Source organism: Thamnophis sirtalis, unplaced genomic scaffold (assembly GCF_051295495.1).
Source record: "Thamnophis sirtalis isolate CommonGarterSnake01/CBP01778 unplaced genomic scaffold, rThaSir2_p1.2 scaffold_1, whole genome shotgun sequence".
Taxonomy (NCBI): domain Eukaryota; kingdom Metazoa; phylum Chordata; class Lepidosauria; order Squamata; family Natricidae; genus Thamnophis; species Thamnophis sirtalis.
In genome coordinates, this window is record NW_028261381.1 from 15217222 (window position 1) to 15234867 (window position 17646).

At 36.7% G+C, this 17646-nt stretch overlaps 1 protein-coding gene across 2 annotated transcripts in view; it reads left to right on the forward strand.

Annotated features, from left to right (window-relative positions):
• Positions 1 to 854: 854 nt before the first annotated feature.
• Positions 855 to 17646, forward strand: part of LOC106539490 (calcitonin gene-related peptide type 1 receptor-like) — an 87241-nt gene continuing 70449 nt past the window's right edge. The window contains exon 1 of one of the 2 annotated variants that reach the window (XM_087708051.1): positions 855 to 1130. The gene's annotated coding sequence lies outside the window, so the exon portion shown is untranslated. Of the gene's footprint in view, positions 1131 to 1389; positions 1582 to 17646 lie in introns of those variants that run through there. The other variant, XM_087708056.1, reaches the window with a different exon arrangement.

The following is a 17646-nucleotide window of genomic DNA, read 5'->3' on the forward strand; positions in this document are numbered from 1 at the left end:
GCGAACAACAAAAGCGCACCTGACTAAACCGCGCCGACAAAAGCGCACCGACGAATGAGCGCTGAAGCGCGCCGACAACAGCGCACCAACAGAAGCGCGCTGTAACACTAACCCTAACCCTTACCTTAACTTAAATTGCGCTTCAGTCGGCGCGCTTTTGTCGGCGCACTGTTGTCGGCGTGCTTTTGACATCGCGGTTTTAGCGCCGCGGTTTTGTCAACACGCTTTTGTCGTTCGCACATTTGTCGGGTCACGCAAGTGGGCGTTCCAGCTTTCATGGTGGGCGGTAGGGGTTTGCTGTAACTCTGCTTTATAAGTTTTATAAAGTAAAGTTACTTCCCTACTTTATAAATCACCATTACTGTGGAACCGGTGGGCGGTTAGAAAATTTTACTACTAACAGAGATACAAAAGTGGGAGGTAGGTATAAAAAGGTTGACTACCACTGGTCTAAGGTTAAAGTTATGGGTATTTGAAGATGTAACAAAAGAGTTGGGTGGGGGGGTCATCCTAAACGTCCTGCAACCAGCTGCTTGCCATTTCGACTCCCATCGACCTCTAACTGACAGGGTCACACAGTAAGGATTAATGGGAGCCGATGCTTAGCTCCAAGGTGAAGAAACAGAAGGGCAACCCAGGGAGAAAGAACCGCGTAGGTTTTTCCCTTTGGGAAGGAGAGCGCAAAGCTCGGCCGGCGCAAAGCTCGGCGCGCGTTATTTGAGAAAGAAAGAAATGTAATACTCGACACGGGCGGGGTCTCCTCCTGATGTAACAGGAAGCGGGGATGTTTCCCCTTCGGCTTGCCGATAAGTTTACAACCTCACAAGGCTTCTGAGCGCTCCTGGCGGCAGAAGCCAGCCGTCGTCCGCTTCTGGCTCTCTCGAGGACCTCCGCTGATTGGATTGTAACCCAGACCTGTAGGAGCAACTAGCGGGATCGCGGCTCTTCTTTTTTTAACCGTTTCATCTCCTCTCTCGCCCCCCTTTTTTAAAACCATCTTTTTTATATATATATAGACCTCATTTTTGGGAGGGGGTGTTATGGTGTGAACTCTTTCTAGCCAAACCGGGAAAAGGCAAACTCGTTTGATTCCTGATATATTAAGCCCGGGAAGGAAAGCACAGCTTTGGGTGAGTAAAAGGAAAAAAAAAAGGGGGGGGGGAGGGTGTGAAACATTATAGGAGACGCGGAAAGAGAGAAACGCAACCCTTCTGCTAGAGTTGCTTGCGGGAATAAGATTCATAGAAGGCGGGGGAGGAAATTTCTCGGTCCATCCAATTCGCTTTGGAAGAAAGAGATGGAAGGGGCGGGGGAGGCGGGTGCGGGGGAGCGTCCCCTTTTCCCAGCGCTGCTCAATAAATGAATTGCCTTGCAAATATAAACGGACGCTCTCCGGTACGGCTTAGAAGCCCGATCCAAAGCAAAACTAAGCCCGTGGGTTGCCTTTCTTTGACCCACGCGTGCCAGTGCTTCGCCTGTCCGGGAAATCGTGAGAAAGGGGACGAATCTGGGAACCTAGAGAATTTGGAAGCGTGTGTGAGAGAGAAACGATCTTCTGAATCGAATCCTGGACCAAGTTCTGTAAGCACCCTCCGAGCACTAACGTTAACAGCTTCCTCTGAAGTCGGGCAAATCAGGAGTAAATGATTTGGTGTTTGGGGGACGTTTCTTCCTCAAAACGGCGCGATCATAGATACTCGTGGGAGAAACACCTCTTCAACTATAACTATAGTTGTTGCAGGGAGATTTATGTCTGGGAGTAAACCAGCACAGGATGTACAGTGAGAGTCAAATAGAAACTCGTGAATAACCAAATCTAACATTGGCTTTATTTAGACCGTGAGAGTGACACAAAAAGTGTGCCCATTTTTTAAAGCTATTCCTCAAAGAGCAGGGCTTCATTAATTCTGTGGCTTCTCAATTAACGAATTAAAGTATCAGAGCTAAGTTTTAGCCTTGAGGCACTTTACTTATGCCTGGCTGTTCTTAATATCTTCCCTGAAGATGAGCTGTGGGAAATATAAAAGCTTGCAAACTTTTGGGTGCGCTTTTGGCTAGTCGCAGTGAAGGTAATGCCATCCTATGGCTGTTGTGTTTTGTTCTCCCAGGTTCTTCCTGTTTTAAACAGGAACCACAGATTGGTTTGGTTTTGCCAGATGATGCGTTTTTAATGCTTTGAAGTAAAACTGTCCATTGATTTCAGAGGATTATGGTGAAGATGGTAATTTTAGATGTATGTCTATGGTGATTCTCAATCAACCAGGTCATGGTTGTCCGAAAGGTGCTTTTCAAAAGGCAACTTGAAAACTTTTCAAAAGGTTCTTGAAAACTTTTTTGTTCCTCATCCAAGAAACACCTTCACTTCTGGTTGAATGGTTCAGAATGGAAGGATTTTTATCCCTTAGTGGTCATCTGATCATTAGTTCTCTGATGGTTGAGGCCACTTGGCAGTTTAGATGTGTATAAACTATTACGTAGTTAAGCTATTAGTTCAATCCTAAATTCTTTAAATGTGCTGCAAATTTCACACTGAATCTGCTTTTGATTAAGTATGATTAATATGGTGAAGTTGGTGGAATATGGTTAGTGTTAACCATTAAGCGTTCTCTGAGTTGGAGGTTGATAAATTATGTTGCTTTGTTTTAAAACTTGGCAGTTATAAAAATATGAATGGCTATGACATAATAGGTTGACCCAGAACAATCTTGTCTGTCCGTCTATCCATCCATCCATCCATCCATCCATCCATCCATCCATCCATCCATCCATCCATCCATCCAATATTTCTTTCCTACTCCCCACACTGAATTCTAGAGCCATGACATTCAGCTTTGGGGTATTTGATTTTCAGTATATAAAAAAGAAAGTGCAAAAGTGATGAATTGTCCACAGTGAACAGGCCAAAATATGAATACTGGTTGCTGAAAGAAACTAGTATGAACATTGCAATAAAGCTGAATGTAGTTCCTGATTTCTGTGGTTGTGGGGATGTGACTCAAGAAAACTCTTTCATTTCCTTTTATTTTTATTTAACACTTCTCTTTTAGTCTTATTTCAAATGAATGCTTTTGGAAGTATTCTTAAATACTTGGAGCATAGCTCTGCTTTATTTTGGAAATCTGGAAACCAATGGAAGGTATATCAAGGAACCCTATACAAATATCTGGGGTTTGCAAAACAGAATTTTGTGCTTTAAAGAGACTGGCTTTTGCCTATAGGATATACAGACTTTTAAGACAAAACCGACTACGTATATACAGCACAGAAATTAAACAAATATGATTTAAGATTGCCTTTGTAATTCCTGGTCCATTCCAGATATGTCAGGGGTAGAATTCTGAATATTGTGGTACTTGGATTCCCAATTCTTTCTGGAGGACATCAGGTTAAAAAATGGTTTAAGATTTGCACCTTTTCAGTAAACGTATGTTTATCTGGAAAAAAAGAATTGTTTGGCATGTTAATTTTCAAGCAAGCACTTTTTAAGTACTTTGGGAGTTTGGGGTATATTCTTACATAATGACAGTACTCTTGAGAGGAAAATCAATATTATTTTACCTCACAGATGATGATTAAATGAGAAAGGTTGAAAAGATGAGGTAATTAATTAGATTTAAACCACAAGTCACCTTCCGCTTGCATTTCTTGATGATGTGAATATACAGTTCTAGTAACAATAGAACAATTGTAATAGTTTGTAAAAAAAATGTATTGCAGAAAAACAGTTCTCTTCCTCTGAAATTCTGTCCAGGCATTTAAAGGGCTAGGTGCCCTATTCTGTTTTTATTCCATTCCGTTCCATTCCATTCCATCCTTCCTTAACAGAAGAAGACAAGCTTTTTGATGTTGGATCACATCAAAAGTCCATCTTACACAACATCCTGTTTCCCACAATGAACAACCTTTCATGAGAACAATTCTTGCATGCCACAGGAAGGTCTCAAAGATGCTTCTTAGCAACTCATGAAAAAGACAGCAAGTAGGAAAGCCAAAAAACAGAAAGTAAAAAAGAGTTCAAATGAGAGTTGTGGTCACTTGTGCAAAAGCATCCGAGTTGCGTGGAGGACATCTTCAGCAGATGACTGAAAAACCAAAAAAAGTCCATCTACCAGAATAAGAAAACTCAGCAATATTATTTGAAATTTTTCAGTTTAGTCAGTTTGTTTCATTTGGAAGAATTTTCAGTTAGAGCACTTAGAAGATAGGCTAAAAAATAGCTCCTTTTATTAAGTCTATAAAAATAAATTAGAAGATCTATTGCTGATCATAGTTTATAAAACTGGAACATGTGAATGGACTTTTGGCCTGAACTGGAAGGGACTTGTTAAATCTAAGCTGGTTAGAATTTTAAAACCGTTCTCTGGAAGGACATAAAATACTCAATTTGTAGTTGTTTCTTTGAATTCCTCAGTCATTTTGGGAAAATTACTGTTTCTTTGTATAGAGAAGGATTAGAAGGGTTTTTCTGTAGCTCTTAAATTTATGTCATAATTTGCAGTTGATGCATAATTATTTTTATTCACTCTTCCATGTGGATTTCAGCAGTTGTCAGTAAAATCGTCAGTTTTGTATGCAGTATTCACAGTATAATTTACTGACATCTTAAATGCAAATCATCCCTATTCATCTAGACATAGCCATAATCATGGGCATGAAATGGGGGAGAGAGGTAGGTGGGCAAATTACCTTTTCTGTTATAAACAATGGCAAACATCCAGATATCTGAATCTGTCTGATCACCTCAAAAATATCACTCTATGAAAACTTATAAGTTCTTTGCATCTAACAATATAAATTTATAGTGTGTACTTTATAATTGTATGGTCTTAATTTTATTAGTTAAATTGTCAACCTGGAAAAAATAAGATTGTTAGAAGGCAACAATTTAAAGACTTAAAACAAACAACAGCTTGGAGCTGACATCACTTGATTTCTAAATTAAATAATGCTTGACATTTATACCATATTGCAAGTCTCTAGACTTTTGACAATTGCAGTCTTTGCAGCCAGCTGGTAAATTTAATCAATATTGCACCGTGGATAGATAAGACTCACAGTTAGTAGTGAAATTCTGATAGAAGTTGAATTGGTCTCAGGCATACCGTACCACTTACCAGTATATGCTTGATATTTGATATTCTCAACTATTTATTGATGTTCATTTTAGATGTGGAACTACTATAATATGCAGTTGTATACATTACATACATTGGAGAGATAAAAATTCTGGATTCCTCCATATCTTATCCCAGTTTAGAAGGGAGAAAAAACTTCCTTTATGTCATAGCAGTCTATTTGGGTGGGGTTTTTTTTTCTATAGATTATGCCCTGCTGAAAGTTCTTCCTTCATATAATTGATTTTACAAAGAATTTTATTTTCTTCCTAGTATGAGAGATGCACTGGAAACTACAGAAATGATTTGCTTTTTAAATAAAACGATTTACGATTTGAAGTGATCTCTATCCATAGATTGATCCTGCTGCTTTATAGTATAAATTTCGGTCTATGTACTATTCTTTTTTGACTATGTAGGCTGAAACATACATTTTACACTATTTTGTCTCTGTAAATGAGAGAGAGATGTAATTTTGGAACAAGGTTTGGGAATGATTGACAAAAATTAAAAATAATTGATCACAAGGATGATAACCACCAGCACTCTTCTTTCATAAAAGAATTAATGCTCTTGATTATTCTAACGCAAGTTGCCGAATTGTGTATTGGTTTCAATATAAGATAACCAACCTTATTGGAATGATTATAAAAGGAGAAAGAGATGTATGTGAAAATATTTTCACCTGTGGACTAAATCTTCCTGTCTAAGTCTGGTTTTCATTGGGATGTTTCATATAAAGATTCAGATATACGTGCCTGTTTTTTATGCGTTTAATAAATCTTTTTTCTTGATTGGATGTGCTGAAATGGAAATCAGAAAATCTTGTGATGTTGTTTCTGCATGTTTTTCTAAAGAAAAGTTTTATTTTAATTATATAGCGCACAAGTAATTTTATGTGGACGTATAGGATACTACATTTACAACATTATCTTTTGCTTTCACTTAAATATACTACTATATATACATAAATATTTTTCTCTGTAATATAAAAGTCAGAGATCTAGCTCAAACTATTAAATTTTAAGAATAAAAATGAAATTATCATGATTTTGTAAAATTCAGAACAACAAATTTCATTTTGAAGAAACATATACATTAAATAACTGCAAACACTGTGAATGAAAGGATGAGAATACATCTAATAGGAATAACACTGCTTATGCTACTGCTACTACTAGCATTGTGAAACAAAGTTTTGAAAATAAAACAATTTTTGACCTGCAAATTAGTTACTGGAAATGTCATCTGGAATAGTTTTCTTTGGACCCATCAGATTATTATTAATAGAAGTATACTGGATTAAATCATTTGTTTATTGAAGCTTTGAGGGAGGAAGAAGTTAAGCAAATAGTTAATCCAATGTTTAGTCTGTTGTATAATAAGGAACTAGACCACAGAGAAGGACAGAGTCAATGTCTTCATTATCTGGTTAAAATGAAGTATATAGATTATGCCTGCTAAATTCCTTTGCTTTATGTAACAGAAAGTTACAGAGATCCTTCCTTGGGGACATCTTATATACAGTTGACATACAGTATGTTACATAAGCATGCACACACATCCATTAGTTCTCAACAGCAAACTAAACTTTATATTTACGTTTTTATTTCCATCTGTTTTTCATAGAATGATAATAGAGTGGATCCAGATTGTATCCGCTGAAAATCCATTGAACTTAATACGAGAAAATGTTTGGGATTTCCATCTCTTTGATTTCAATTCAACTGTTGGAATCTATATTCAGTTAACTAAAGTTAACTTTTAAAATTCTAAAGAAAACTTCTCTAATGAGTAGAGAATATTGCTGACCTAACAGCTTTTTGTTTACTTTGAGATTCTATGAATGAAAATTCACATCTCCTATTCTTTTTATTCATAGACTCCAGCAGGTGTCACTCTGGGGACTGGATTTTAGCAATTTAAATGGTTTTGAAGACAAAATTTATTGGGAAAAAATACATCTACTATATAACCCTCTATTTTAGAAACATTTTTATCGCCAGCTTTTCCCTCTTTCTCTGTTCCCTTTTGGATTTATCAACTTTGTGGTTTCTGGGGTAGTTTCTCATAGATAGCAGTTATATTGGCTACAGCTTAAATTGAAATAAATTAGACACAATTGCAGTTTGTATTCATCTACCCAAATTGGTTGGCATCCAAATCGGGTACATGGACGTACAGTTACCTTCAATGCACGTGGACTGGATTGGGGATGGACTGAGCAATGGAGTAAGGCTGATTTAAATGTTTGTTTGCCTTATAAAACAATGCTGCAATAGAATGACCCTTTGTAAGAATGATATTGATGGCATGCATCAGCTACAGAGGAATGTCCAAATGGTCGTGAGAACATCAATTGTCAGTAGGAAGCAAAGGCCTTGCCAGTAAATAAATAGTTGTGCATTATGCGTATTATAAAAAGAGTTGCAGGAAATCTGATGATGCATGATGTAAGTTTTTTTTTTAAAAGAATATTTTTTATTTCCAAGGTTAAAATAAAAAATAGGGGGGAAAAGACAAAACAAACAACAAACACTACCAATATAAAAAAAAAACACAATGTGTACACAATACTAACAAATGACAAATCTAATCATTAACACTGATATTAAACATTAAATGTCCACCTGGTTGTATCAGAAATACCTGGTATGTTTTCTTTACATAAAGGGTCTACAAATAATTATAACATTTTCCATCCATATTTAATAAAAAATACCATGTTGTGTAGAAAGGTGTCACTGAGGTAGAAATCTATTTATCAGTCAAATCGACCCACATCTGTTCACTGTATAAAAAAGGAGTCAACACGTAAGCCTAAAAATAAGATTAAACTAATCTTCAAAAACCTCTGTTAACCATCTGTTACTGTATTTAACATGCAGAAAGTCCACAATGAGTATCCAATCTCTTATAGAACTAGAGGAGGACTAGGGGAGACATTGTAGCACTGTTCCAATATCTCAGGGGTTGCCAAAAGAAGACAGAGTCAAACTATTCCCCAAAGCACCTGAGAGTAGAACAAGAAGCAATGGGTGGAAACTAATCAAGGAGAGAAGCAACTTAGAACTAAGGAGAAATTTCCTGACAGTTAGAACAATTAATCAGTGGAACAACTTGCCTCCAGAAGTTGTGAATGCCCCAACACTGGAAGTCTTTAAGAAGATGTTGGATAGCCATTTGTCTGAAGTGGTATAGGGTTTCCTGCCTAGGCAGGGGGTTGGACTATAAGACCTCCAAGGTCCCTTCCAACTCTGCTATTGTATTGTATTGTATTATTGCATTGTATAAATGTATCTAATCTATTGCCTGTAATCAGTATGGTTACCGGTAATTTTGCCATCACTGCCAGTTCAGTCAATTTTAAACTCCCTTTATAGTCCATGTCCCTTTTTCTTTCCAATACTTAGCATAAACAGCCACTGCGGCAGTCACCACGTAAAGAAATAATATCCCACACTGGTTTTCTGTCAATTTATCCGCAATACTTAGAAGAAAGACTTCAGGTTCCATTAATATTTGCATTTTAAATATATTGTCTGCATGGTTATTATTAGATTTATCCAGTATAATTTTGTACACTTACTGTACAGGACCATCACACATGGTAAAATGTATACCTGAAGTAATCAAAATTTTTCTTGATTTTTCTGGGATTTATTAAATCTTTCTTTAATTAGTAGGAAACAAATTCAGGCATAGGCTATATCCCTCACTATGCATGCAATCTGTCCATAAATATAATTCACATTTCTTCACTTCCTAGGAATAAAAACTGCCAAGCAGTCAGACAGAACCTATGCAATATATCTTTGATTTGTGGTTTTGGTAATTGGGGAAAAAATACTGGATAATAGAAAGACTGAGCTGTAATCATAAAATAAAATATAACTGAATTCTACTTATATTTGCTGCAAAGGAAATTGGATGCTTCTGCTTGCTATTTCTTTTTTTTTTCCCCACCTGCAAGTTTTGTCTTTTTTCTTTGTTTTTCTTTTCTCTCTTTTCTGCTTTTTATAAGTTTGTATTAGTTTTTATGTTCTTTGTAAAACTTTCAGTACATTTAAAAAAAAAAAAGAATGCATACAGTACGTGACTAAATTTTGAATACAACCAAGTGCTGCTGTAATCTAGCCTAGAATTTGTGAAATGGCTTGGCAATTTAATGTACGCTGATATTATATTATTATTAGAATTTTTAACCAGCCAGTCCCTGTACTGGAAGGACGCAGTGAATATAATTAATCAATGGACACATCCAGAAGTTGTAACCTCAGGCTACATAAAACATTCCTGTTTCCTTTCTTTCCTCTGTACGTCCATCCTGTTCCTCTTTTATTTTGTTCCATTTCCTCTGCACCAAAGGTACAAAATTAGTCATTCTGGCAGGCATTTAAAAGTGTGGCCAGGCAAACTTTTAAAACTATTTTCTGTTAATTTTCAGGTATAATTCAAAATCACTAACAATTGTATGATTGTTATTATTAATGATATACTCTTGCTTAGATGCTGCTAAAGGAAAAAATGTTAAGTAATTATACAATCCAAAAATAGCCTCATCCACACATCCACATCTCTGTTTGGTAAGACAAGAAATGTGCAAAAGCTGAGTATCTCTATTCTCAGCTCAGGATGTCAGATATCAGTAGATCCAAACATTATCCTTAATTATTCCATGGTAGAATTGATTTAGGCTTCAGCTATTGTCATTAATAGCTGAAGCCTAATCAGCTATTGTGATTAATAAACATGATTAGTAGGATGTATGAAAGGCACACTTTGATTAACTTAATTATAGTTTACACAGTGTGTGTGAATCCAATTTTATTAAACATTTACAATTGTTATTGTATTTGGAACATGCCATGGTTGTAAAGTAGGACTTTGACCACAATTTACTATTCCTGTAAATATTCTTTTTCTTTCATAGTGGATACTGTGATACTTTGGGGGCGCAGTGGTTAGAATGTAGTACTGCCTGCTAACAAACTGCTCACTCCAGGAGTTCGATCTTGAGTTGCTCAAGGTTAACTCAGACTTTCATCCTTCTGAGACTAGTAAAATGAGGACCCAGATTGTTGGGGGCAATAGGCTAACTCTGTGAACTGCTTGGAGAGGGCTGCAAAGCAAAATGAAGCAGTGCATAAGTCTAGATGCCATTGCTACATAAAAAAGGCAGAAAATCTGAGAGAGGCATGGCTTATTAAATCAAATCCTCTTCATAGCCCCAAAACTAGTAAAACTCCACATTCCTTAAGTTTAACGTTTTTATTGAGTTATAAGATAAAATAAGATACAAAATACAAAAGTAAATAGAAAAGCAGTGGGGAGGAAGAGGGGGAAGAGAACTGAGTAAGGATTAGAAAAAAGCAAAAGGAGCATTGATTTCCGACTCTCTCTGTTGCAGTAAAATAAGGCATTAACATAAATCAGAACTTTTTATTTTTTCATAATATAAACAAGCCACTTCTATAAGAATCTATCAACCAAATTGGTAAAACCCAAAATCAAAGTTTCATTCTTTTCTACTTCAGAAGCGGTCTCCATGTGGAAACGAAAGTACTTACATTTTTCTTTAATCAAAATAAGTCAATTTTGCCATTTCAGCCAACTCCATCAACATCTATAGCCATTCATCCCTGATGGAAATCGAACTGTCCTTCCATTTTTGTGCATACAATAGTCTTGCTGATGTCAACATATACAGTAACAAAGTTCCAAATTTTTTCTCCAGGTCTGTTTCCATTAAGCCCCAAAGGAAAAATTCTGGTTTCATCTTTATCTTCATTTTCAAAATTGTCTGTAATAAAATATGAATCATACTCCAATTTTTTTTTTTGAAGACCCCATATTCCTGTTACAGACTAAGCTATTTCTTTGGTTCGGTCTCATTGTTCTGTCTCCCAAGTTCATTTCCACATTATACAAATGCTTCTGTAAAGATTATACCATTTGTTCTAACTTCCCTCAATTATGCAAAATTTTACAGTCCTCACAAATCCTTTGATGTAATTTGGTATAATACTGACAAATTGACTTAACTGTACTTCTTACAGGAATTTTCGAGTTTATATGAGTCTTATGCCTTTTAAAAGTCATACTTACTTTCCTCTGCTCAAAGTCAAAGGGAAGAATGATGGGTCCTTCTCTTTTGATGTACCATTAGCAGCTATCAATTTTAGAACAAGCTTGGTAAAGTAGAGGTGGAGAAAGCATTTATTAAAATTCTTAAGTTTTTTTTCTTTCTTTCTGAACTCTGTGATTTTTTCAATTTGATACCTTACTATTCTTCTGTGGGATAATCTCCCCGAGCGACTTAATTATCCTTATGAGAAGTCGTGAGTTTGACTTATGAAATCTAAGCTTCTCAAGGATTACTGACTGAACAAAACTAAAATCCAGAATTCCCTGACCCTTGCTCAGGTACTATATCACACAATTAATCTCTTTAATTATTCGGCTTCATTCGCAGCCTTAAAAAAAAGAATTAAATTACCCGTCAGCTTCATATATTTATCATACCTTTAACTGACCACGTGGCCCATGGACTTGAAACAAGTAAATTAATGGCCATTTCTTAGGACAGTTTGGTTGTTCTCCATAGTGAGGGGAGGAGTATCCGGGGTGGGTTGACCTTAACCTCTCGTTGATTGGACTGAGTAAGATAAGTTCTTGGGACACGCCTCTGGTCCACCAGGCACCGCCACGTTATTGACTCAGTCCCTCAACTGGACGGTTTGCCATCATGGATCGGCGACAAATTTGAAGAATTTTAAAGAAAGCAAAAAAATTTGATTGTCTCCCTATCACAGCAGCCGCGTGCGAGCTGGACAGCTCCTTGAGCTGCGAAAGGACTGCCAAAAGCCCCCCCCCCACCAGGGTGGCACGCTGCCCAGGCCTCTGAGTGAGACAAGCATCACTCAGAAAAGAAATTTGCTGGGCAAGCAGGAGACAAAGGGCACAAGTCTTCCAAAGGCTCCAGCGACACCGGCTTCAGCGACACCAGAGCACTCCACCGCTCCTCAGAGGGTCGAGCGGTGAGCCGTGGCTTTCTCAAGTGCCACGGAGCGCCCGTGCTGAGTCCACGTAAATTGGGCCACCGGCAACGCGAAGGAGTTGCTGGATCCCTGGCCAGAAGGTGAGCCTTGCCGCGGAAACTCTGCCGGGTGCCGGAGTGCTCTGCTACTCCCCACAGGGTTGAGCAGCGAACTGCGGCTTCCTCCAGATGCCGCGGAGTGCCCGCGCCATTGTCCACGTGGCCCAACTCTTTGAAGGGGGTCCATGGGCAGAGGCAAGCCTCCAGCGGCACCAGAAAGAGGCAGTAGGCGGAAAAACTGGCAGCAGGGGCACGCGACAGGTCCTCTGAGCACAAGCTGCTGGGAAAAGAAATTTAAAAGCGGTGCCTTTTGTTTCCTGGTGTGGGCACCGTCTTGTAGGTTGAATGAACTTTTCCAATCTGATAGTCAGTGAATTAAGGGACCAGGTTGGCATTTTTGTTGATTTTCCTTTCCTACTACAGCTTTCTGCGTTTTCTAAATAAATATTCTCAGAGGGGGGCGGTTGGAGAGCCTTCCCAAATAATTGTGGAAGGGGGAATGAGATGTGGTATAGATGAAAATTCTCATTTTTTATTTCTTCTAATGGTGAGCTTTGTATGAAACAAAGCTCCTCCAACTCTGTTATTCTGTTAAGTGCATTAGAAAATTCAATTTCCTTTTATTTACTTATCAAATACTGTACATTGCATATGCTAATCATTTTGCAGTGCCTTTTCATTCTCCAATGAATATTATTATAAATGTGTGTACAGATTCATAAACACAGGGAAGGTGAAATAAAATACACCATAAGGAGACACACCACTTTGCTTTTATTGTAATATTTTCCTTTGGTCATATGCAAATAAATATCTCTACACAATACAATACAAAAATGGAAAAAAAAATACTTGATCTGTTTTCATGTTTTTTGAAAAGATAGAACTTGATCCATACCTGTAGAACAATTTTGCTTAATGACACAGATATGGACATGGGCATGAATTTGCTGACACCTAAAGTTTATCTTGGAGTCCTGTTACAACACATGGAAAACGACATCTCAAAACAGCTATATGGGTAGCAGCATAACTGCATTCTCAATGTTTGGCAACCTTCTGCTATGGGTCAATGGGGAGGTCAGAAGAGAGGGTAGAGGATACCTGACTCTTGTGAAAGCATAGCTGATATTTTAAACTGATGTTGGCATTTCATCAGTTTGAAGCTCTCCATTTGAGCCTTCTTTTCAGTTAAAGTCCTTGATGTGAAACTTCTCCCAACTCAAAAACATATTTTAACTGACCATTAAATGGGTTCTTCTCTGTGGATGGGAAAACAACTCAAATAATTAGTGAAGTTTCTCAGATAATGTCTTGAAGATGAGAGCAGCTGATTAAGCAGTGTCAACCAAAAACAGACAATGTGGAGAGAAACAACCTGATTTTCAAACCGAATATCTTTATTTTTAATGCTTAAAAAGCAGGACTATTATTTTACATAGGCCTCAAAACCACATGAAGCATTGGGTCTTTGCTGAAGTTGAGAAGGCTAGTATTGGCACTGCCTTTCAGGGCTGTGAAAGATTATGTGGAGTAGACCCTGAAGGAAAGAGTGTTGAAGAAGACAACTATGAGATATAGAAGAACAGTGTGAAGGGGACAGCTCATAGCATGTTGGAAACGCATGAAACCCTCTCTAGTCTTTAGGAATCTCATAAGGAACAGGGGAAGCGAGGAAAGTGATTCTCTTCACAATGTCAAGCAGAGGGGAAAAAAGGACAAAGAAAGTGTTAAAGGTACAATATTATAGTTAAGTAAGCTATTTTAATTTTTTTAATGCGTATATTATTTTAGTCTATGTTTCTTAGAAAAGGCTAGTTGTTGCTATGTTCCTAACTGAGGCTGCTTCGCAAAGCTGTAGCCAAGTATGTTTGCTATTCACTCTGTAATATTTAAAGTTACACACTGTCCCACTAAATTTTAACTGGCTACAGTGCTGGTCAATGATTCTATAGCACACACTGCTCCCTTTGGATTTGGGAAAGTATTACAGGCCTTCCGGTTAAGAAGATATCACAATCCTGTACTTCAAGATACTTGTATGGGTTATTGCTCCTGATAGATCTTTCCTTGATAACCTAAATAAGCCCAGTGTAGCGCTAAGAATCATAGATTCAGAGACCTACTTAACAGAATGTTGTTGGGTGCACTTATTTCCCAATATTCCACTCCATTTTTATGTATGTATTTATTTACTTTTATACTTATTTATTCATTAATTACATTTTTAGGCCACTGATCTCAATATCACATGACTCTGCGTGACATTATGCTCAGATTAATAATCAGGATTAATCAAGGTCTCTATTGATATGTGGGGTGTGTTATGTCTATGTCAACAAAACCAAAATGCTGGCAGTGACTGAGAAATTGAAGCCCTGTCCCTTTTGACATGCGTGCGATGCATGTTAAAAAGGGTTATGTTTTCAATTGCCAAGGTACATCTGCCCTTTTGATGTAGTTAACATTCTCCAGTACATCTCTGAAATACATATTGTATCATGTATTCGTGTCATGCGAGAAACTGGGAATAAAATATATTTTAAAACATTTATATTATTACACTGAATATTTAATATCACCTGAAATGTTTCTGATATGATATATATTTTGCCTGGCAGTAATACACAAAGGTCACTTCCCAAACTCTGTTCTTCAAACCACTGCTGGTCTGCTAGAGTATTTCAAGTAATCGTTATACATATGTATATATGTTTAATAATTTTATTAAAAATTGCAATCACAATAAAGAAAATGAACGCAAACTAAAAAAATATAAAAGAATGAAACAGTAGAAGGTGCATGAAAGAAAAAGAATAAAATAGAAAAGAAAGAAAAAATAAGAATATAGTAAAGAGAAAGGAAAGAAATGCATAAAGAAATGATTTTCCATTCTTCATAAGTATAAGCAGCTTTAGTAATTTATCACCTCCTGAAATACAACAAATGATCTTTTCTTCCCATATTCCATCTCTTATCTATAAACAGATCCTTAACACCTCATCATTTCAGTTCTGATATTAGCAAATATCAATTTAGATGACAATAAATTTATGTTAACCTTGAAGAAATAAACCAACATTATATTCCTTAATCTTAAACTTTAGTTCCTTCAAATAATGTCCTAAACTTAATTTCTTGCCATTTTTTCCTATGTCCCATCTCACAAAATTTTACAAAGCTTTAACAAGCTTTTTAAAAAAAATCCAATATAGGAAAATTATCCAGGTCCTTCTCTTGGTTTATTATTTGTATATGTCTTTAAATTATCAAAACATCAGCTGCTTTCTTTTATATGTCCCGAGTAGCACATTTTTCTCTATTGTTCATATAACCTGTCATTTTTAAATCCACTTTCAAATCAGTCTCAGTCTTGTCTGGAAAAAAATGGTCCATGACATCTTTTAAACACAGTCTGTCTATAGAGAGAGAGACTCTTAAAATTACCTTTTGGGTTCATTGTTCAAAAACCTCCTTCAATATGTCCAATGTTAAAACATTTTGCTCCATTCTGCATCCATAAGTCAAATTTAAGCGTTCTTCTTTAATTGTAATTTTCAGTTCCTGCTGGTATCCAATCTTCAATGTCATTAAAAAAGAAAAGAATTTGAACAAAAGCATTGTTCCATGGGGGAAAACTCTTACAATTAATTCCAGAATCTTACTTCATATCCACCTGGACTCTTTGTCTTTTTGTAACTTTCCAAAATCATCTTTTGCTGCTTCATCCAAAAAATTCTTACACTTATGTTTAAAACTTCTTTCACTAAGGATTGAAGGAAATTCACCAGATGTTGTAAAAGTTGTTAATCCAATAGTTCCAAATAGCTAAAAAGTAGTGGACAAGCAATTTCAAAAAATGATTGCAAGTAGTCCTTGATTTACAATAGTTTGCTTAGTGACCATTCGAAGTTACAATAGCACTGAAAAAAGTGACTTATGTATGACCATTGCAGCGTCCCCGTGTATTTACATTCAGATGCTTGACAACTGACTCACATTTATGATAATTGTAGCATCCCAGGGTCATGTGATCTCCTGACAAGCAAAGCAATGGGGAAACCAAATTCACTTAACAGCTGTGCTACTAATTTAACAACTGCAATGATTCACTGAACAAATGGGGCAAGAAAAGTCATAAAATGGGGCAAAACTCATTTAACAAATTTATCACTTAGCAACTTAAATGTTGCGCTCAATTCTGGTCGTAAGTTGAAAACTACCTGTATCCAGAGATTTTTGGCCAAATGAAATCTTGTTACCTTAAAATCAAACTGGTGTTTGAGTGTGGCACTCAATGTTTTAAACACAGAATATTTTTTACAGGTTTTTTTTCCCCCTAGAAGTCATTGTGTCAGTAGATGGGGTTCTTTTTCAAATGGTTTTGGCTGCATCAGGCTTTGTTTTAATTGCTTGATGGTTGTTGAAAGACTATCAGGGGCATCAAAACCTTTTTTCTCTTATTTCTTATTCTTTTAATTTTTAAAAGAAAAATCATGGTACTGGGAGTGGGTTTCATCACAGTGGAACTTCCCCATGTGATACGTAGTCTATCCATAGACAACTAGCACGTTGGGAAAACACTAGAAGAGATCTATGATTCTCAATCATCCAGGTCATGGTTGTCCCAAAGGTGCTTTTTCAAGAGACAATTGGACTTTCTGAGGTTTTTTTTCCTTTAAAGTCTTTTCGTTTCTCATCCAAGAAGATTCTTCTGAAGAAGCTTCCAGAAGCAAAACATCTTCAAAGAACACCCCCCCCAAAAAAAGTCCAGCTGCCTCTTGAAAAAGCACCTTTGAAATGACTAGAATAGACCCTACATTCTAATGTCTGTCTACAGGCAACTGAAACAAGACATTGATTTTGATCCACTCCTGCCTTCCAATTGATGCAAATCGATGTGATCAGGAAGGAACATAGTGGTTATATTTTATTCCCAACATATCCAGTTTGGAGTAGAAAAGTTTACCATTTGAGACCTTGAAGAGCTACTTTAACAGCTTATCTACTTTATGGAACTAACTAGATCACTGATCTGTTTCAAAACATCACACAGCACAATGTATTCCTAATACAGAACATAGTTTATTATCATAGTGAAAAACATGCTTCCGAAGTAGAAGATATGCTTCAGTACTTCAGAAATTTCATATGTCCTGGTATTATTCATAAGCCCTCACAAGTGGCTCAATATGCGAGTTCATAAATTATAGTTTGAGAATTGTAAATGGCTCATTGGAATGATAATTTCAACATCTTTCTCTGAAAAGCTACCATTTAGTCATTGAGTGATCTAAGGACATACCATATTACAACTTTTCCCAATCCTGGTGCCATCCAGATGTGTAAACTTCTGTTCCCAGAATTCTCAGCAATAAATTATGCTGGCTGAGAACCTATGGGATGGGAAATCCCAGGCTGCAATATTGTATA